Source organism: Pleurodeles waltl, chromosome 4_1 (genome assembly GCF_031143425.1).
Source record: "Pleurodeles waltl isolate 20211129_DDA chromosome 4_1, aPleWal1.hap1.20221129, whole genome shotgun sequence".
Lineage (NCBI taxonomy): Eukaryota > Metazoa > Chordata > Amphibia > Caudata > Salamandridae > Pleurodeles > Pleurodeles waltl.
Window position 1 is genome coordinate 69,233,130 of NC_090442.1, and position 21,660 is coordinate 69,254,789.

A 21,660-nucleotide genomic window follows, 5' to 3' on the forward strand; every position below is an offset into this window, starting at 1 on the left:
CCTCCACCAAATTTGGACGGAAGGGCCACTGGACTGTCTGGGACACTTGGACCCAGCTCCTGTGTTCCAGGGACCACGCTCGTCAGGATGAGAGGGGACCCAGAGGACCGGTGATGCAGAAGTTCGGTGCCTGCATTGGCAGGGGGAAGATTCCGTCGACCCACCGGAGATTTCTTCTTTGCTTCCATTGCAGGGTGAAGGCAGACAGCCCTCAGAGCATGCACCACCAGGAAACAGTCGAGAAAGCCGGCAGGATGAGGCGCTACAATGTTGCTGGTAGTCTTCTTCCTACTTTTTTGCGGTTTTGCAGGCGTCTTGGAGCAGTCAGCGGTCGATCCTTGGCAGAAGTCAAAGAGGGAAGTGCAGAGGAACTCTGGTGAGCTCTTGCATTCGTTATCTGATGAGAAACACACAGGAGAGACCCTAAATAGCCCTTAGAGGAGGATTGGCTACAGAGAAAGGTAAGCACCTATCAGGAGGGGTCTCTGATGTCACCTGCTGGCACTGGCAACTCAGAGGTGTCCATTGTGCCCTCACACCTCTGCATCCAAGATGGCAGCGGTCTGGGACTCACTGGAGGAGCTCTGGGCACCTCCCCTTGGGAGGTGCTGGTCAGGGGAGTGGTCACTCCCCTTCCTTATGTCCAGTTTCGCGGCAGAGCAGGGCTGGGGGGATCCCTGAACCGGTGTAGACTGGCTTATGCAAGGAGGGCACATCTGTGCCCTTCAACGCATTTCCAGAGGCCAGGAGAGGCTACTCCTCTCAGGCCCTGAACACCTATTTCCAAAGGGAGAGGGTGTAACACCCTCTCTCAGAGGAAATCCTTTGTTCTGCCTTCCTGGGACTGGGCTGCCCATGCCCCAGGGGGGCAGAAACCTGTCTGAGGGTTGGCAGCAGCAGTAGCTGCAAAGAAAACCCTGGAGAGTTAGTTTGGCAGTACCCGGGCTCTATGCTGGAGCCCCGGGGATGCATGGAATTGTAATACCAGAATGGTATTGGGGTGACAATTCCATGATCCTAGACATGTTACATGGCCATGTTCGGAGTTGCCATTGTGATGCTACATATAGGTATTGACCTATATGTAGCGCACATGTGTAATGGTGTCCCCGCACTCACAAAGTCCGGGGAATTTGCCCTGAACAATGTAGGGACACCTTGGCTAGTGCCAGGGTGCCCTAACACTAAGTAACTTTGCACCTAACCTTAACTAAGTGAAGGTTAGACATTTAGGTGCCTTAAAAGTTACTTAAGTGCAGTGTAAAATGGCTGTGAAATAACGTGGACGTTATTTCACTCAGGCTGCAGCGGCAGTCATGTGTAAGAATGGTCTGAGCTCCCTATGGGTGGCAAAAGAAATGCTGCAGCCCATAGGATCTCCTGGAACCCCAATACCCTGGGTACCTAGGTACCATATACTAGGGAATTATATGGGTGTTACAGTGTACCAATCAGTATTGGTCAAATTAGTCACTAGCCTGCAGTGACAATTTTAAAAGCAGAGAGAGCATAAGCACTGAGGTTCTGGTTAGCAGAGCCTCAGTGATACGGTTAGGCACCACACAGGGAACACATATAGGCCACAAACTTATGAGCACTGGGGTCCTGGCTAGCAGGATCCCAGTGTCACATATCAAACACACTGACAACATAGGGTTTTCACTATGAGCACTGGGCCCTGGCTAGCAGGATCCCAGTGAGACAGTAAAAACAACCTGACATATACTCACAAACAGGCCAAAAAGTGGGGGTAACAAGCCTAGAAAGAGGCTACCTTCCTACAGCACCCACGACAAAGCACACAACCTGCCATATAAAGGGTAAAGTGTCTCTTCTAATATCAAAGAGATATCCCTATAGGGCATCAAGTTGGGCCAAAAACCAGTGGTGCAACAAAGGCCCCGCTGCTCCAGCGGTGCGGGGGCCCCCTCAGCGCAGTACACTGTGCACGGGTGGTAGACCCCTAATTGGGTCCAGGGGCGAGGGGGTCTCCTCTGGGTACTTTGCAGGAGGGCTGACAAGTAGGTCCTTCATACTTGGGTGTAGTGAGTTGAAGGATTTGACCTGTAATAGGAGTTCTGAAAATGGTTGCATATTATTACCAGAGACACCACGACCAAAAGACATTTGAGAAGCGCTGAATTGCTGAACAAGAAAAACTGAAGAGGCTAAAACCTTTTAATGCAGAACTCATTGAATGGAATGTGTAAGGTTAGAGGAGGGTCTACTTTGTAATGACGTGAGGATGAAATGTAAAAACCTAAGTAACTTTAATGCATTGGGTATTGGAAAGCATAAGGGGCAGATTTAAGAGCCCTAGCGCCTCCTTACAACAACTTAGCATAATTTTCTTTCCACCAATGTGGCCCAACGAGGCCAAAATTACAGCGCCTAATTTACAAAGTAGCGCAATGCATGCATTGTGCCACTTTGTAACCCTTTGTGCTACATTATGCCTGCGCCAGGCATAATGTATTCAAGGGGGCCATTCCCCTGTGAGGGGGGGCTGAAAAAATGGTGCAAAGATATTTCTTTGCGCAATTTTTTTCAGCACTTTTAGGGACATATTTATACTCTGTTTGTGCCGGATTTGCATCATTTTTTTTTAACGCAAATCCGGCGCAAACCTAACTCCATATTTATATTTTAGCACTAGAGATGTCTAGTGCCAAAATATTGGAGTTAAAGTCATTTTTTGCCTACGGAAAACTACCTTGCGTGAATGAGATTCAAGGTAGGCGTTCCCGGGCAAAAAAATTACTCTAAGGCCCTAGCCCCTTATTTATCCTCACATGCAAAAATCATGCATGGGAGGAGGAGGGCCTTAAATAATGGCGCTAAGCCTTCTTAGAGCCATTGTTTAACGCCTGGGTATGGGCAGGTTTAGGGGACCTGTGGGCCTTTTTCCATGGTCAGAGACACCCCTGCCCACCCGCACCCACACCTGGAGGACACTTGAGGATGGGGGGACCCATCCCAGATAAGTCCAGGTAAGTATTTTTAATTTTTGTTCAAAGTCCCATAGATGCCCCTGCATGGCACTGTGTCCAATGGGTCCCCTGGGCATGGTCATTGGGCTGGGGGGCATGTCTCCTGTCTTACCTGATACAGGAGTCATGTCCCTGGGGTTTTAACGTCAAAACATTATGCTAGTCTGGGCAGAGGCATTTTTTTGCAGCTGCCCGTACTAGCGTCATCCTTTGATGCTAAAACCCCTGTTCCCCCTTTGCCCCCAGCACTCGGCGAGCATCCTTTTCTATGACGTTCTATACCATAAATATGACGCCCGGCCGGTGTCTTGGTATGTCGCTTGCCGGCTGTAAACATCACAAAGTAATTCAGCATCACAAAGTATAAATATGGGCCTTAACGCCTGCTCAGAGCAGGCGTTAAAAGGAGGCACACCATTGTTTACAATGAGCTTCAATGGGGTTTGCAGGATTAGCGTCAACATTTTTTACGCTAAACCTGCAAACCTACGAAATAGCGTAAAAAATTCTGGCGCTAGCTCCCTAACGACTGCCACGGTGCGCTGTATCTTAGATAGGCACACACATGTTGGCTTTAGGGGTGGCGCTAAGGGGTGCAAGAAAAGCGTTGCTGCACTAGGTGCCGCGCTACTTTCCTTAAATCAGGCCCCAAGTCTAATAATAAACACATGCACGCGCCCACACTCAAGCACGAGGGCGACATTGGTGGGAAGGAACGCACGCGCCGCCGCACAGAGTGCTGATGGGGTTCCCGCGTCCCACCCCCTCTCCCCACCTCCGCCTTCTGTGATAGTGCACATCTGAATTAGCCTCGGCTTTGTGTTTGCTGTCACTGATGCAATGACCTCCCCCCAGGTCTTTGCACAATATTTTGCATTTTCTTTCTGACCACAACGCCGCACCAACCCCAGCCCTCCCCACACTCTACGTTTCCCCCACCCAACGCTCCTGCCGTAGTGTTCTTCTTCACACATCTACACGTCTGCACTTGTCAATCTTTGGGAGTTTTTTATATAGAGTTGTCCATTTTTTATTAAATCGGTATTTACCGTTCTCCAGTCAGCGCAGCTTTACAAGGAAAGCGGAATAATACAAACCAAATGACTGCAGCGTAAAAGCAGGAATAGCAATGAGCCTCACTCCCGCACAGGAACCGCGTCAAAGAAAGGAAAATGGATGCTTCGTCCCAGCAGCCAAAGAGCCTCAAATGGTTATCACAGTAAAACAGAAGATAAACCGCCCAGCAGAGCAAATGCTTTTTTATCACACACGTCAAAAGTACATTTAAGAGATATCATGGAAGAACAAATATTCCGGCTTTTGCAAAAAGAGCTATCACGTTTCCTCTCAGGCACTGCCTCTCTAATATCACACAAGTTTCCTGAAAGGTAAACATTGGAGTCATCCATTTCCCGCTAACAATTCAAAACCACAAATGTGGTCCAGTGTCTTCTGCGTGAACCAGTGCGAAATGGAGATATTTATTTGGGGGGATCCATGCTGAGAAGCAATGGGGCCATGTGTGGACGATGGGAAACCCTAAAGCAGCCTATCACCCAATGCTTGTGCACCTCCTTGGACAGGTCTACAGGCGTGGTGGCCTTGCCACTCTGCTGTGGGTTCAAGACCACACAAGTGGAGCTCCCAGCAGGATCTCACCACATCAATGCCGTCACATGACCTTGAATGTGACCCCCCCCAACCTGCCGTAACCTTGTCCTGACAGATTTACTTTACTAATCCCATCCCTTCAACGTTGGGCTCGAGGGACATGTCAAGGTCGTGGCAAAAAGTTTTAATAGTCCTGTCGAAGTGAAGGATTTGTGCTATGAATGTCTGGTAATTTAGTGGTTCTTGATTCTTGCAGTTGCTTGAGAGACCACAGATTCTGAGCTCAAACACCTGCCCCAGTGACTTTTGATTGACACACAAAATGGTCTTGGACTTGAGGGGACATTTAGGGCGTGGCCATAATGGGGCATCCTCCAAAAACTGCACCACATTTGTGGTCCCACTGCGTCACTTAGAGTTGGAGGCGCTGCTTGCTTGTCACAGTGGAGCACAGCGGCTTGCTAACTGACTCACTACCCTAGGCCTGCCAGCGACAAAGAATTCAGGGTGAGCCTTATAACGCAAATATTTGTATTGTGTTCATAGCCACTCCGCAGGGCCTCGCGGTTGTGAACATGAAAAAACAGATATGTCCCACCTGAGTGGAATAAACCTCCCAGCGCATCACAATATTTTTTTTTTTCAAGAAAGAAACACCCTCTATGATGGAGTCACATTTGGTAAACAAATACACCCCCTAGCACAGTAGAGGACTCTAGCTTTGGCTGGTAGGTCTCTTCAGTGCTGGCTGACGCGGGGCCTATCATCCATCAGGGTTTGTTGCCTTGATGACTATCTCAGGACATGATTTAGCCTCATATTTCTGGTGGAAATGCTACATTTGGAACAGGAATCTCCTCCACCATGCTCTAGCCTTGATGGCCAAAATTAATCTGGCAGGTTCTCCTCCATATGTATTATTTCCTCCATAAACTGAGCGTTAATAGTTATTTCAGTAACAGTAATTGGCAAATCCCATGATCAACTTCTCGTTTTGTTTATATCTCCAGAGCGTTCAATAAGTGAAAAGTAGGCCTGGGTGGAACTGGCGGACTTTCGCTCCGTGGAATTCCACAGTTACCTAAAAACTCAGTGAGATTCAGCAGAGTTCCCCGAGAAGCAGAATTCCAGTCTGTCGCACTGCTCACACTGATTTTTAGTGCTGTGAGCTTGTCTCCCGCTGTAAAATCAGCATGAACGGCACCGCGCGGCAGAGGACGCTGTTCTTTCTGCCGCTCGAGTAGATTTTCTACTCGAGTGGCAGCTTTCTGAATGCCTGCGTTAAACAATCTTACCAGGAGGCAGGCTAGCGTTTGATTTTCCCACTAGCCAACGTACGGGCGGTTGGCGGAGTTTTTCTGGAACTCCGTGTGCCAAGCGGAGCGCGGAGTGGACAAAACTCTGCAAACTCCACGCCGAAGGAGCAGAATTTACCTTTCACCTCTAGTTAAAAGTAAATACAAAGGAGAGGGGAGATTTGATAAACACATTTAAATGACTCAGGGGTGTAAACAGATTATTAGATACCTCAGAGGTCTAAGCACAGTGCAAGGCAGAGATGGGAGATGTCTCGGAGCATTACAGTACCTCAGGGGTATAAATACAGTACATGAGATAAACATTTTCCAGCAGAGGTGTGGCTCTGTATGAGGATACCAAAAGGCATGGGAGACTCCAAACTGACATAAATGGGTTTTTGGAGATTGGGTGATAACTATAATGGTCCCTCTTCCAGCAGGGGGTTGGTGAAAAGTAAGGGATGGTGAGTCCTAAGCAAATGGAAAGGAACATCCCTTTTTAGTCCAGGGGATTACGGAAAGAATATAAAGAAACACAGCAGAGGGGCTGATGAAGTAACAACCACACAGCTGTTGCGTCTCGGGTCTGAAATGGACTGCTATTCAGGTCACGCAAAAGGAAATACAGTGCCTCCTGGATCACAAAAAGACTCCCATCCTCACTTTTCTGTGGGTTTGGAGGAAGCTGTTTGTGGAGGCTGGATTGAGCAGCGAATACTTACGATGATCTGGTTTGACAGCACAGCTGTCGCCAGACAATTATGTGAGCATCACTAGAGAGGAGATTTAGCTCCACCTGCATGTTGGACGCCAGGAGTGCAAGCTTTGATTGGGCAAAGTTGTGTGCTTCCGCGAAAGAGTGCTTGCCCTCCACACAGATGTGATTTTATTTATCCAGCTGCCTGATGTTGAACGTTTAGGGGCACACACATGGTACTGTGATGCTATTAAAGTGCCTCACATAACTGGATACTTTATGATGTTTTTCTCTGGTAGCAGAACCAATGGGAGGGGGTCAGCCATTAACCTACATAGATTTTTAGGTCTGGCTTGACAGTGCATTCATAAGCCTGACCTATTGGCATTGCCAATGCTTATATTATATTGTCGCTGGGGGCAGGGGGCAGAAAAAAGGCTCGGGATGAATGAAGTGACTATGATAGAGGTTTGATAAGTTGGAAGAAGGGGTAACGAGGAGAGGCAGCCTTGTGCCAAGTGCAGACAGGCATGCTTGTAGGCCTGTAGGTGAGAATTTAGGGTGGGGTGATAGGGCCAATAGGATCAGAGACTGGTAGGCCGCAGTCCAAGATGCACTGGGGGAAGAGGGACAAATGAGTCACAGCCAGGCAGCGAACAGGAAGTCGCCCCTCAACAAACACTTATGTGTTTTTCCATCTCGCAAATACTGCAGCAGAGAATAGTAATTCTTTCCAATATTTCATCGGAGTTATTTGCAGACTTGTTCTCATTATTCTAGCTCGGAGACGTGTTCCCCGTTGGTAATATCTGAAGCAGCAGAAAGTGCTGTAATTGTTAATATTTCTCAGAATCTGTTGTCTAAACACTGCATTCCTCCGCGCTGAGCCGCCTCTCGAAGGCTCTAATCTCCCCGCATCTGGAGCCCGCTTTCAGCGCTCTGTGGAAAGCAGTCCGTGCCCTTTGTTTGCCTGACACTAAACTCCATTTACAGTGTTTGCAATGCAGGTTGTGCAAACATTACTGTGAATGTGCTGAGAGGCGTTGACGGAAGTAAGCTGTCTCTTGTGATGCTTTCAGAAAACAACACACTGCCTGATTTCTGTGCTCAGCCTCGGCTATCTTCAGAACAACACCTGAGCGGGAACCTCCCAGAGGGCCATGCGCGGGAGACGTATCTCCGGGGATAAGTATTCTGAGAAACGAGCTGGAGCGAAGGACCCCCCCTTCCAGAATGAATGGCTGAGTGCATGTTCCAATCAGATCATAGGTATGCGTTGGTTTCAGGTGGGTGAAAGGGCCCAAGGTGCATGCTTCTTCTGGCACCAATAGGTGGCAGTGTCCTAGATTACAAGAGGTTGGGTGGGATTTAGCATCTCCTAGCAACGGGCCCCGGTTGTCAGGATGCATGTTGGAGGTGTGTGGTTGGCTGGGTGGATGCAGGGTTCTCAGCCAGCAGCTTCTTTAATAGCTGAAGGATTGTTCTTCCACACTGGTCTACATCTGCTTGTGGTGGCCATGGGCTGGCACAGGGCCCAGAAGTAGGCTAAGAGTTGGACAGGATGGCACTAAGTCCCTACTGACCCACTGAAGGATGACCCTCTGTGAGGCCCGGTATCCTTTTTACAGACTTGACTTGAGCATCTTAGCTCTGGTGCCTACAGAATGCAGCGGTGTGCAAAAGACCACAGGAAGTGGGGAAGCATGTGAGGGTCACCACGTGGGGGCAGGGCCACCACTACAGGGGAAGGTCAAGACACCTGGAAAGCCCTTGTTCCTGCCATCTGTGTGTTCTGGCTCCTGGAATCATCAGATGTCTCAGATCCACCTAGATTAAAGGTCTCAGATCAATCTAGATCAGAGGGCTCCCTGCCCACTCAGAATAGCTCTTAGAAGTGAAGCCAAGCCTGGTGACAAACCAATGGCAAAGTCACATAATAACCAACACCACTGGAATTATGTGGCAGGGGAGCACCAAATTATGTGGTAGGGTTTACTAAATTATGCAGAAAGAAAAGGAAAATTATGTGGCATAATGTGGCCCAGTTTTTGATAGTATTACTTCATTATTTTATAATTTTTACACATGGAAATATTGTCATGGCAAAGCTTTCAGCTCATTAGTACCAGTTTAACAACCAAATACAGAAATAGGGAAATGAAAGTTGACATGTTGCCATGGTTTAAATCTGTTTGAGCTAGAAACATTTTTTGTGTGAAAATCTGCAGACTATGCAGCCTATGATGGATTATGTGGCAAATGCAGCCAATCCATAACTATGCAAAACAAGCTGCAGACACACATACTTGTAGAGGCCCCGATAATAACACTCAAGCACACACTGTATTGATCTATGCTTTAGGAAGGAAGGGAGGAGGAGGGAGGGTGGGGGGAGGAAGGACGTTTAGTGGATGGTAGAGTGGATTGATTGATGGAATGGGGAGAGACTGAATGATGCATGACAAAATGAATGGCTGTATGAATGTAAAGGTGAAATAGTGGATATCGGCGCGTTGATGGAGGGGTGAACGAATGAATGGATAGATGCCTGGATGGAAGAGAAAGGAAAGCTCTTCTAGGGATGGGTTGGCTCAATTACTTCACTTGCTTCGTGCAACCAGATCTTTTATTACAAAGTGGAGGGGGGGGGTACTTTCATTTTCTGGCTACTTGCGGGTGTGTGTGTGTAGTGTGATTGTATAGGTATGTGTTGTGTGAGAACATGAGCTCTCACCAGACAGCTAAAACTGTCCGTAGGTGAGACGCAAAAGGTATGAAAGCACCTGCTCTTGTTTCCAAGACGTAGGCAGTAGCTAGTGGGAATTACGCATGCATAAAACACTTAGGGCCGAATTTAAGAAAAGTGGCGCTGCAGTGTTGTCTGCCGGTTTTTACTAAAACTGCCACCAGTTGCATGGGAATGTGTCCCTTACAACCGCTGGGACCCTGGTGCCACTGCACCTGCTGCACAACTGCAAGCTAGACCCCTGCCCCAAGAGATAGACGGGAATACAGTCCCGAGTCATTGCCGGAAGCTGCTGGTGGACAGGGGCATCATTTCCTCAGCAGACCTTGCTAACTAATGGCATAGGGTTGTGTAGTAGAGCTGTCAGAAAGCATAGGGTGAAAAAGTAGAGGCTACTTATATTCTTACAAAGGCACGTGTAATCCCCTCCACCTACCCCATTGCCTACATAAAACTGTGCTGATGCTTGCATCATTGTGGTAAATAACAGCTTTCAGCATGCTAATTTCTTTCCATGAGTGTGAATGTTAACCAATTAGCAGTAAGATACACCTGCTTTGAAAGGTAAAAGGTCAGGAGCTGAGTTTTATTTTGCATTCCACAAATATGCCAAGTGAGACTATGACACATTCAACCATTCCTGTTTTTCATCCAACCGCATGTTGCATTGTGGGGCTTGTAGTTCTGACTTACACACTGTCACTTTAGGTGAAAAAATCTAGCATGAAAAGTGCTATGGAGTAAATTGGATGAATTAGCCAAAGTTGTGGTACTCAACATAGAGCCATTTGCAAGTGGTGATTTACATTTTTACAAAGTCGTCTGCTTCATCTCAAAAACTACTTTTATCACGTGTAAATCCAAAAAATAACATCTGCTCTCATATTTTGTGATAGTTCAGTCTTTTATTCACATTGTGCATTAAAGCAAGTCTTGGGATTGTGAATTATTTTGTATTTTGCATAGTGGAAAGTTGTATACCACACTTCACAATACAACAAAGGTACAACCTGAGAAGCAGCAACTCAATCTTCCCCAATACAAAGAATAATTAAAGGGCAAGTGGCAGTAGGAGGAGGGACATCACCTGATTCACTCACATACTGGGCAGATTGAACACAGGCACCTAACACAGTGAGGCCCTTATGACTAGGCCGCGACATACCTGATTTTTCCCACTCTCTGAGTTATTATTATCAGCAGTATCGGTAACTCTAGGGTTGGGAGGAATCATCTCAGCGGTCCATTAAGAAATAAGGAATTACCAGGGGAATTGGTGATTCAGGACCCAATTCCGCAGTAATCCCTCATTTTCCCGCAAACTTTCACTCACAGATTTCAATTATTTTCAGCAAATCTCCAGGTGAGAGTGAAAAGATCTGCAGTTTACCTGCATATCTCATGATTCCGGTGTGGCTGATAGCTGCTGCTATGGGCTCCGTCAGAACTAAAAGGCAACTCATAATGAGGGCAGAAAGAGGAAGTATGTTATTTTATTTTATAAGTAATCTGTTATGTTACGTTACGTTATGTTATGATGATTTGTATAGTGCACTAATCACCTGTGAGGGTAAGATGTGTAGGCGGAGGGGTCCCTGCAGAGTTATTCGAAGAGCCAAGTCATCAGCCTCTTGCAGAACTCCAGAAGTGAGGAGGAGGCGTTGATGTGTCGAGAGAGGTCGTCCCGTGCTTTGGGGACGATTTAGGGGAACGAGTGGCCGGCTGCTCTGCTTTCGTGAATGCGGAGGTGTGGGCGAGCGAGTGTGAGGCAGAGTGTAGGTATCTGGCAGGCTGGTGAAAGCGTAGGCGGATGTTCAGGTATGCTGGTCCAGTGTAAGGTTGGTTATATGTGCGTGAGAAGTTTGAATTGGCTGCTCTTGTGAATGGAGAGTCTGTGAATGGAATATTGTATACTCTCTATAGGGTAGAAACAAACATACAGAAACAGCCAAGCCTCCTATTGAATTACCATTCATTCTGGTACTCGCATTGGATGATGATCACCTATCTCCCTAGCGTGGTATGTGACAGTTGTGGTTTGCACATCCAGCACTCGGAATCACCTAAATGTACTACTGCATATTTATACTTTATTTAGCGACGCATTTGCGTCATTTTTTGACACAAAAGCAGAGCAAACTTATAGAATTCAATTATATTTTATAAGTTTGTGCCGTTTTTGTGTCAAAAAATGATGCAAAGGCAGCGCTAAAAGAGTACAAATATGGGCCTTCATTTATTGTACAGTCTACTAATTATAGGTTCCCTAATTTTGGGGAGGTTATAAGCCTAATGTCAGCATTTAAGTTCTCCCTAATTGTCATAACTTTATTAAAATTGTGTGTGGGTGAGCTAAAAATGGTTTTTATTTTGTCTGCCAACACAAGATTAAAAACAGGAGGTTCAAGTAAAGAACCCTGCTTATCTTTTTAGTTGACGTGTGTCAGCAATTCAATCTATCTGCTACGGGTCAGGTGTCTTCCTCTTGGTATCTCACTTCAAATATTGTATAGAGGTTCCTCATTCATTGTACCTCTTATGGAAATGCATTCATTACAACCTTTTCGGTTTTCATAAGATGGGGAAACAGCAGTGGAAACACCATGGGGCATATTTAAGAGCCCCAGCGCCACCTTAGCATTGCCATAGTATCATTTTATTTTACACTAAGGTGCCACTAAAATGACTTTTTCCCCGCGCCATATTTACAAAGTGGCACAATTATTGCATTGTGCCACTTTGTAAACCCTTGCACCGCTTTATGCCTGCACCAGACATAATGTATGCAAGGGGGCATTCTGGCACAAAGAGGCCCGCACAAATGGCATGGTGATATTTAATAGATTACACTGCGCCATTTTTGGCATCATTTTTTAAGCCTGCTCAGAGCAGGCTTTAAAATGACGCTCCCATAGAAAGCTATGGGCCTCCTTGCCCTTTGGTACACTAGAGTAAAAACAACACAATAGCATCAAATATTTTGACGCTATTGTGCTAACACCCGCCATGGTGCGCGGTATTATAAACACAGCGCAACCGTGGTGTTGTTAGATCTCGGTAGAAGGGCTCCGAAAAGTGCCGCATCAGCTCTGATGTGCCACTTTCTCTTAAATATGGGCCTATGTATTCATAGAACAAATACACCTTAGGCAGAAAGAGTGCAAGGTTCCCTCCTTCAGAGGGCAGGAATAGCTAGGGAAGAAACAACACAAACTTTCTATGTCACAGGACATGCACAAATTAAGCAGTAGCAGAAGCAGTGAAACTGCTTTCTCACAGAACAGGTATAGCATGGCAGTCGCAAAGCAAACTTGACTCTCTCACAGAAAGCAGAACATATTCAGCAGAAAAGACTGGAGCAAGTTTTCATGGCTTACAGAACATGCACCATTATGGTGCGAGTGACATGTTAGTTACAGTCAGAGCAGGTGCTTAACTCACTGATTATATACGTGGACAATTGAGTGAATATGAAAGTTCTGACACCATTCCTATTTAGGTGACATTCCACATCAGCATTTTGATGGTCCAGCTATTGTCACTCAGAGGCCTGCTCGTTTTGTTTATTCATTCCTTGTGTTGATAGACATTATTCGAAGCGGCCGAGTCACTGCCTAAATAACTGTGCCCTAGGCAGGTGCTTGCGTCACTCTCTTTCAAACTGTTTTAAATGCATGAGCACGACGCATTCAGAAATCCCAGCCTGGGTGTTGCACCTGTTCAAAATGTTGATAACCACAACTGCTACGATACCCTCCCTAAGTCTCCGGAGGCAGTCATGTGGAGGCGCCTGAAGCAGAGGAAGGAGCAGGGGCGGCTCCTCCGCTATGGCTGAGGAGCGTCACCCGCCCCCCAGCAGCAGGAGCTGCAAACCTTTAAAAATAAAACAATAATCTTTATTATCGTTTTATTTTGAAAGGGGTGGGTCCATGGGGGTGATGAGCACTAAGGAGGGTGCAGAGAGCACTCCCCTCAGTGCGCATGTATGTTTGGACGCCGTCTCGGGCCGGCCAAACACACATGCGCACAGGGCCCTCTCCAACCCTGCACTGTGTTGCCGGGTTGGCAAGAGCAAGCCCAGGCTTCCAGTCTGAGTTGCAGCACCCGGCCAGGGCGCTCCAGCCAATCATAACGTTGCTTTGAGCAGCATCATGATTGGCCGCAGGGCAGGCTGGGAGCCTGTGCCTAGAGTGCGGCAGTGCACGGGTGAGGTTCAGGTAAGTTTGTTTTTTATTTTTGTTTTATTCGTCCCGCCCCACAACTTTGCCCAGTCACAAGACACAACTGGGAAGGAGTGGGGGGCAGTCGGCTTGCCTAGAGGAACATGGACTGGTGGAGTCAGTGGTTCGACTGGGTTGTTTCAATGAGACTAAATGAATTCAATTTACGATAATAGGAGCATAAAACATGAGCTAAGCACAAAGCTGTTCCCCTAAAGTTAGGGTGACCAGGCGTCCCAGATTTGCTGGGACAGTCCGACTTTTCACCAACTGTCCCGGCAGATTTCAGGAAATTTCGCTCATGTACTGGTTGTTTAAGAGGGTCGCCTGAAAACGCTGAGAGTTTTTTTGTCTGTCTTCCAAAGCAGAGATACGTAGCAGATGTTATCAGAAAGCAATGTAATTAACAGGAATTACACTGTCCGCTTTCAAAAATTGCAATTTACTTATGTTCTTAGTGCCTCTACTGGAATTCTCTGCTGATGATCGCTGTCATTCTGTGCGCTCGGTTGAAGTAAAATTGTAGCCCTTCTTCTATTTTTGGTAAGTGTCTTTGTTTGCGGCTTTAAAATTCTGGTCACCTTACATAAAGTCCATCATGATACGGTCCGTGCATGTGAGCACGCGTTTGTGCTTGCGCACGCGCAGTAAACTGCTTTGATCTCACCAGCCTCTGACACCTCATAAAGGGCTCCGGGGGGTACAGGTGATGGCGCAGTGATGCGCACGCTAAGCGCTCTTCCGTGTTTACATGCATGATGCGCAATCCCTTGTCTGTTTGCTGGGCCTGTCTGTACTCAGAATTCCATTACTGCTCATGTACCTGCGCGTGTTTACACTGCCTCAAAGCGCTCTGGAGCGTCTGCGAGGCGACGTGTTCATGGTCTGATCTCACTGCATATGTGGAGGTTCCCTCTGCGAACACGTGGCCCAGACAACAGTCTCTAAAGATCCCCGATGTCTCCCTCAATTGTTGACATCCAGCCCACGCGTTTCACACAGAATAATACATACTGTTTACGTACATTTTCCAAATACACCACCGGTAAGCCTTGCAGAGAGTATATGGACCGAATAATTAATTATGTCAAAGGAATTGGTTTCTCATTCTTGGTGTATGCGCCAAGTCAGGCTTTTCAGTCTAAAACTGTTCAGTTTGCAAATACTCACTTATAATAATTATATAACTCGGGTCCGATCGGCGACCTCCAGTTTTTGAGGTTCCAAGTTATTTAGGCTTGTGTACTAATCGTAGGGTGACCAGACGTCCCGGATTTCCCCGGACAGTCCCGGTTTTCAGAGGACTGTCCCGGTGCCCCAACGGTTCTCCTTATGTCCCGGATTTTCGGACAAAGGTCAGATCATTACATAAATGTCCCGGTTTTTGGGACAAGTTAAAAGGTATGCTATCCTTTAACAGACGCTTACAAAGTATGCAATAATTCATTTATCTGTTACTGTCAGGCAGTGGGAAGCAGAGAGCGATGGGTGGGGGCAGACTAGCGGTGCAGGGTGGGAGGTCAAGCCATAGCTAATTTTATATGTGTAGTCTTGTCAATGTTTGTGTGTATATATATATATATATATATATATGTGTAAACACACACATCTATAGGCACACATTCACAAAGCTACGCAAAAAAACGGGACGGGCCAGATATAAAAGTGAGTGTAAAGTCTTTAGTCCTTCTTTTATGTCTGACCTGTCCTGGTTTTTGCTCCTCAAAATCTGGTCACCCTAACTAATGTCTTGTGTAGGCCTTGTGAAAGAAGGATTTCTCGTCATCCTCATTTTCCTTTGACGTTATTGCCTAAATTTAAGGATGGCCTTGTGTCAACTGATGGCACATTATCGTCATTTTTCTGATGCTAATGTGGCATCACATTGCCAAAAACGCAGCACCATATCTATAAAGTGGTGCAATGCATGCAAAGCGCCACTTTGTGAACCTTTGCGACCCTTTGCACCACATTATGCCAACCCAAACCATGTGATGGGTGCTAGAAGGTCTAGGATTGGCACCCTCAAGGGTACTTCTTGACTGATGTCTCAAAGTTTGCCCGCTTATGGTGAGGCACCCCTATGACCCTCGTTCAGGAGGTTTAACAGCTTCGGATCAGAGATGTCCATCGTAGCTGTTTTCAGATGTTGGCTTATATTTGCAAAGGCAAAGGATCAAAAATTGATTCTTGTAAGCAGTGATTGCAGGGATAAGGAGCCAGCTTTTTGCTGTTGACTCAGGGATCAGGGAGGCTTCCGATAGTATGTCCATGACAAGTCCATAGAGCTGTTGCCATAGAAACCCCATTCCTTGGAGTGGACTCCACGAGACGCAACCTAATAACCATTTGTGAAGTACATGTTTGTTTGTGTAGGTGCTTCTAGGTTTTAGATGTCTGGCGGACCTTTTGTTACTAATTCTTACATATATACACACAGGAGGCTTTTTACCACTCTCTCACCTCATGCTACTGGCTGTTTTGTGTATCATTCCACATCCAATTCCTTGCTTGCACTGTAGTACCCGAAGGATTATTTTACATCAAAAACAAAACGACAGTCATTACACATATAATTATTTGCATAGTTCGTGAACCATTTTTTTTATTGTATAGCCTGTTTTAAAACATATTTGCTAAGGATCGAGAAAAAAGCCTGGCCTTAATATGGCTGCCACTATGGTTACCATGAGACTTCAGGAAGAAACTTTGGGGTCAGGCATCCCTATGGTTATGCATCTCTTCCCTCTACCCTTCCCTCCTTGCTGCTGGTTTCAGCTCCCGCCTGCTATTCCTTTATTGCTGCAAGGCCACTTTCATTTATAACTGATAGAATTCTAAAGCTTCTATGTGCATACCTATAGATGTACACACCTAGAGTGACAAAATGAGCGTGTAACGGGCTAAGGATATGTAGGAATATCCCTCCCTCTCTCTGTGATATCTGCAGAGCTGAAGTACTTTGCAAACTCAAACTTACATTATCTGGCACTGTGTATGCATAGCAAGTACCATCGCCTATCTTTTGGAAGTGGGTATCAAAAACCAAGATAATAGTTTTGCCTCAAATATGCTATTGCTTGCAATAATCATTTCTGCATGCCTACTGTTGCATGCCTTAGCAAATAAAAGCACCGTGTATTGGCTTTTCCAGTGCTTATTATGTAACGCTAACATGCTGTTCTTTGAACACTTGAGAACTCTTTGAGATGCTGTAAGGACACTGGGATGCAAAAATACAATTACATTCAAAATATCAGTGAAAACAGGCTTGTATGGCGAAAATATATAAATGTTTCCTAAATGGTGCAGATTTTCTAATATTAACTCCAACGGGGCAATAGTTTTGTAAATTATTTTTAGGACGCACTGTTTTGTCATACATTGGTAGAAAGCAATGGACCAGTTGTACTAACCTGTTTTGCGGATGCAGACCTGCGATTTGAAATATCAGACCATTTATGAGCCCCAAACAGCATTTTGGTATTTACTAAACCCATTTTGCAGTATAGGAAAGGCTTATGGATCACAACATAGGCTTAAAAAATGCATCCCGAATCACTATTTGGAAGGAGTGTGTTTACTAGAGCCTTCGAAAGTGTAATTTGGTGTCAGATTAATCAATGGTTTGCACCCAGGATTCTGGTTGTACATTTTTGAAATGCTACCAACACAGCAAAGGAGATTTATTGGGGAATAGGCTGTGGTCTATAGCATCGAACCACAACACCATTAAAACACAAGTAACCCCACACCAACTCATGCTCGAATGATCATAAGAGATATTGTTATTGCATGAGAAAGCCTCGCCCACATTTAGAGGCATGCTTTATCGTGGCTACCTCATGCCACTTTGATGAGGTGACACTAGCAGGGTGGACTCAACCTCAAAGGGAGGACATTCTTGATGAATATGTCTGCAAATTGATCTCATTAGTACAACACATCCTCTCATTGCTCCCAAGTATCCCTGCAGTGTAACACTCGTCTCACAAGTGCAGTGAAACCTATGTATCGAGGCACTACAGTGCATGTTATTGGCACTTTCTTTAACCCTTGTGAGGCCTTATGCACTTTTGACAGTAGAGTAAGTATTATTTATGTAGTGCTAGGAAGCCCTGGCTAACAATGGAAGCACTATTTGAACACTCTTTGGGTGCAGGGCTGGAAGGAGAGTTGCTTGCAAATATCTTATGTAGGCAAAAGGTGTTTGCACTGCACAAGGTTAAAGAGAGATCAGGAGTATTGCTTGGGGTTTTACACAGCGCATAAGCGTGAGTGTTGTGAAAAGGTGAGGTATGGACTTTGAAGCACAGGCAGGTGTTTACAAATGTGTGCACATATTGTTATATAGGGGTAGCCATTGGAGTACGTACATCTTCCACTGTCCATATTACTGGTACGTACAGGCATGTAGGATGGAGATTAGCCCTTCAATCATTTTCTGCATGAGCAGCTGTGCAACAGGTCAACTGGGACATTTGGCCAATCACCCTCGATCCTTTTAGACGGTTCATGTTTGGGGGACAGCCATGTTTTTATTACATTTATCCCTGCGGAGAATCAAAATAATCCTGCACTGTGAAATAAATACCTGTAGTGCTATAAAAAAGATTTCAAAGCGCCCCATGAAAAATGGAAAATGTGTCCTGCTAAATATGGGTTTCATCTTGACTCTGCAGAGCTTTACCTCTGTTCATCGCTTAATCAATGTTCTATTCACGAAACTAGAACATTCTGTTTTCAATCAGTGCCATTGTTAGATGCACCTTGCAGAGAACAGCCTCAACAATCCCTCCTTTCTGCAGATAGAATGTGTTTTTAACAAGTCAAATGATATTTCTACTAAAATGTTACATTTTTAACTGTAAAAGTAAGTATTTTCTCATGTTTTTCCTACAGGCAACCAAGTTTTATAGTCAATTATTTCACTTACCGTTTTCAATATATATTCTTCTATTTAAAAAAAAAAAAAAAACCTTTGTGAAGCTAACTGCCCAAATAAAAATATGTAACTACTATCATGTGCAACATGTTCTTCTCTTGTCTTTTCAGGGTTCAGGTGACATTTACGAACCATTCTCCATTCCGCATCATGTTTATGATGTCACCAGCACCCCTCGATGGCCATCTAGGACCATATTACACAGGTATCCATTATGTGTCCTCCCTATACTTTTTTAGAAAGTGAACAGGTCGGAAACCTTCCACAGATCAAGTTTGTAACAACCAATATATAGTTAGTCCAGTCACAGCATTTCAGGAAATGGTGGGCGCTTCTCCAGTCTGCTGACCCCTCAGAAGCATCCTGGTTTGATACTTATTCTGTTCCAGCTTTGACATTACAGAGAGACCCTAACATGCCCCTGATGCAACCCCAACTATAGCGACCTTTCAGATGCACCTAAACATGTGTCTGACCCTTCCTCAGCCCAACCATTCATGAAGGTGCTCCCTGACATGTGACTGACCACACCCCAGCCCTACCGGACCGTCAGATGCACTACAGTATGCTACGGATTGTGGCCCAGATCAATTAGCTAACAGTCTGGACACGCCCCCCCCCTCCCCTACCCCCCAAAGCTGTGTACAGGCTGCCCCGTGCAGGAATCTCCCTTGAAACTAAGTGGAACGACCTATGTCAGTGACCTTCGAACTTTTTAATGATGTGCCCCATGTAAAAAAAAAAAAAAATCATCCGGCCCCCCAGAAAGACAAACTTTTTTGTAATTATTCCATAAAATTGGCAGCTCTAAACATCTCTAACAATGAAAACATTGCAGTTATGCTCAGTTGTCCCCTTTAAAATGCAGACAGGTGCATGATTGCTGACATGCTGTGGGCAGCCTGGTCTCCCTGAAGTGTAAACATAACCACAGAGCCAGCATTCATAATAGGTCAGGGGGAGGGGGATTGGAGCCCCGCCTCTTGACACCTGCTCCCTGCCAGGACACCAGTGACACATGATGTCACTGGTGGCCATTACAAAGTGTCTCACTGCCTGTTCTCAACTAAATCACGGCACTGCTTTCAGCATGATGCCCCTCTAGGTCAGTGATTGGCACCTCTTGCCCCCTCCCCAAACGATCAATTCAGCCCCCCCCTCCCCAAGGGGGTCGCCCCCCAGTTTGAAGACCTCTGGCACATAGTGATGTGGCATCTACTTCGTGTCATTAACACGAGTGTGTTTATTCTGAATTTTTAGTACTAATATGGTCGCAATGATTGCAAGGTCCTTGAGTATTATTAATATTTTGGATTCCTGATCCTATAATGAGTAATATTCATAGCATTACTCTTTGCATAACAATCGCCCAATACAGTGCACCTGTATTATTTCATGGAGTTAGTCTCATTATAATGTATGGAAGCCCCTAACAAATGTACCAGAACATGTCTTTAATTTCCTAATTACAGCCAAGCTGTTTATTATATTTTGTAACCAACTGCAATCTGCTTGTTGGCCTGCCCATTTCCACAATGCAGATTACACATTTGCTCTACATATCAGCAGCTGTAGAATCTTTTTCATGAGAAGGACAAGAAGTCTAAGAAATAAAAAAAAAAGCCGGGAAGGGTGATAGTGTAATCATGTATTATAATTAAGGCTCACTGTTTCCGTTTTTAATCTTTTTTATAGCTAAATTCAGACAAAACACAATGTATTTCTATCTGTATTTATTTTTAAAAGCAGAAAAGTAAGGGAGATTGGGGTTCTTTCGAATGCCTCGCCAATTACTCCATCATGAATTCCAGTCCAGCATGTGACTGACCCTTCCCCAGCCCCACCATGCATTAAGAGGCTCACTGATGTGACTGATTCTGTCCCGGCCCCACTGTACCCTTAGCTGCACCATGGTATGTCACTGATTCTGCCCCAGCTCGATTAGCTAACAGTCTGGAAACCTCTCAAGCTATCTATTGTTCCACCTTCCTTTGCAGGAAATATCTGTTGATGAAGCCTCCTTGAAACTCCAGGAAAAGGACTATATCAGTGGCCTTCAAACTTTTTAATGCGGTGCTGACTGACAGTCTTGTGAGTTAATAAACAGCATGAGATTACCTTAAAGGGTTGCATATTTTTCCATATATTTGTATAATCATGTTAATATTTTCGTGCTGGTGTATTATTTTGTTCTATTTGGCTGCTTAATGTGCTAAAACCCAACAGGCATCGAAGAATGATTGCACATTTATTGATTAAATCAATGTGAAATATACAAGTCACAACTTCATTTATTTACAAAAAGCATAATAAATATGGATAAATACCGATAAGATGGCAAGAAAATAAATATGGATAAATACAGATGGAAATGTTAAAAAATAAATACAAAAAAACAGGAGTCCTAATTATAATGAATACCCCATACATTACTAGGACATTGCACGTCATATCTGAAGCTGGAAACTTATAGAGACCATTGGTCTCTCTGTTGGTTCGTCTGTATCATAGGTACTCACAAACATTTTCCCCCGGGCCACAAAGTATGGTCTGTAGAGTGCCCGAGGCCCACATCGATGCCAGCCTGTGGGAGTGGGGTTGGGGTGGTTGGGAGCGATTTATGTGGTCGTAGAGGAAGCAATATTGTGGTCAGTGAGTCATTGATTTATTTAGAGTGTTGCATTCCATACTGCCCTCTAAATGAAGCCCCTTGTCTCTAATAAGTCACAGATTTTTACATTATTGTGTTATGCTGTTTCTGAATCGCTATCCCTTTACCGCACCTTGGGGTAAGTCTTTAGGAAGGAGTCGACTGTAAAAAAAGAAGTAACTTGATTATTAGAATGAAATGAAATAGAATTGCACATTGTGCAACCAAAAACCTAGTATCAATCCTGGCTTCCCCACTCGACTAAACTGTGTGATCCTACGCAACTGTCTAATTTAATTTGTCCTCCTTTTTCCTCTTTATGACATGTAAGAGCACCTCCTTGAAATACAAGAGTTCAGGATATACTCTGTACAAAACGTGCTTGTGTGTTTGTGTTTGATTTAATAAACTGTAATGTTGTACATGTAAAAATAACCAAGGACATCCAGAGGGTTGAAATGACTGCCTGTTAGTTCATTATTGGCATTCTTGTCCAGGTAGGA

General features: G+C 45.1%; 1 long non-coding RNA gene across 1 annotated transcript; it reads left to right on the forward strand.

Annotated features, from left to right (window-relative positions):
• The first annotated feature begins 7,619 nt into the window (after nt 1–7,619).
• LOC138288425 (uncharacterized) lies at nt 7,620–20,730 on the forward strand. Its single transcript, XR_011202397.1, has 3 exons — nt 7,620–7,865; nt 18,618–18,712; nt 20,505–20,730. It is a non-coding gene; the product is annotated as an uncharacterized lncRNA (long non-coding RNA).
• Nucleotides 20,731–21,660: the final 930 nt, after the last annotated feature.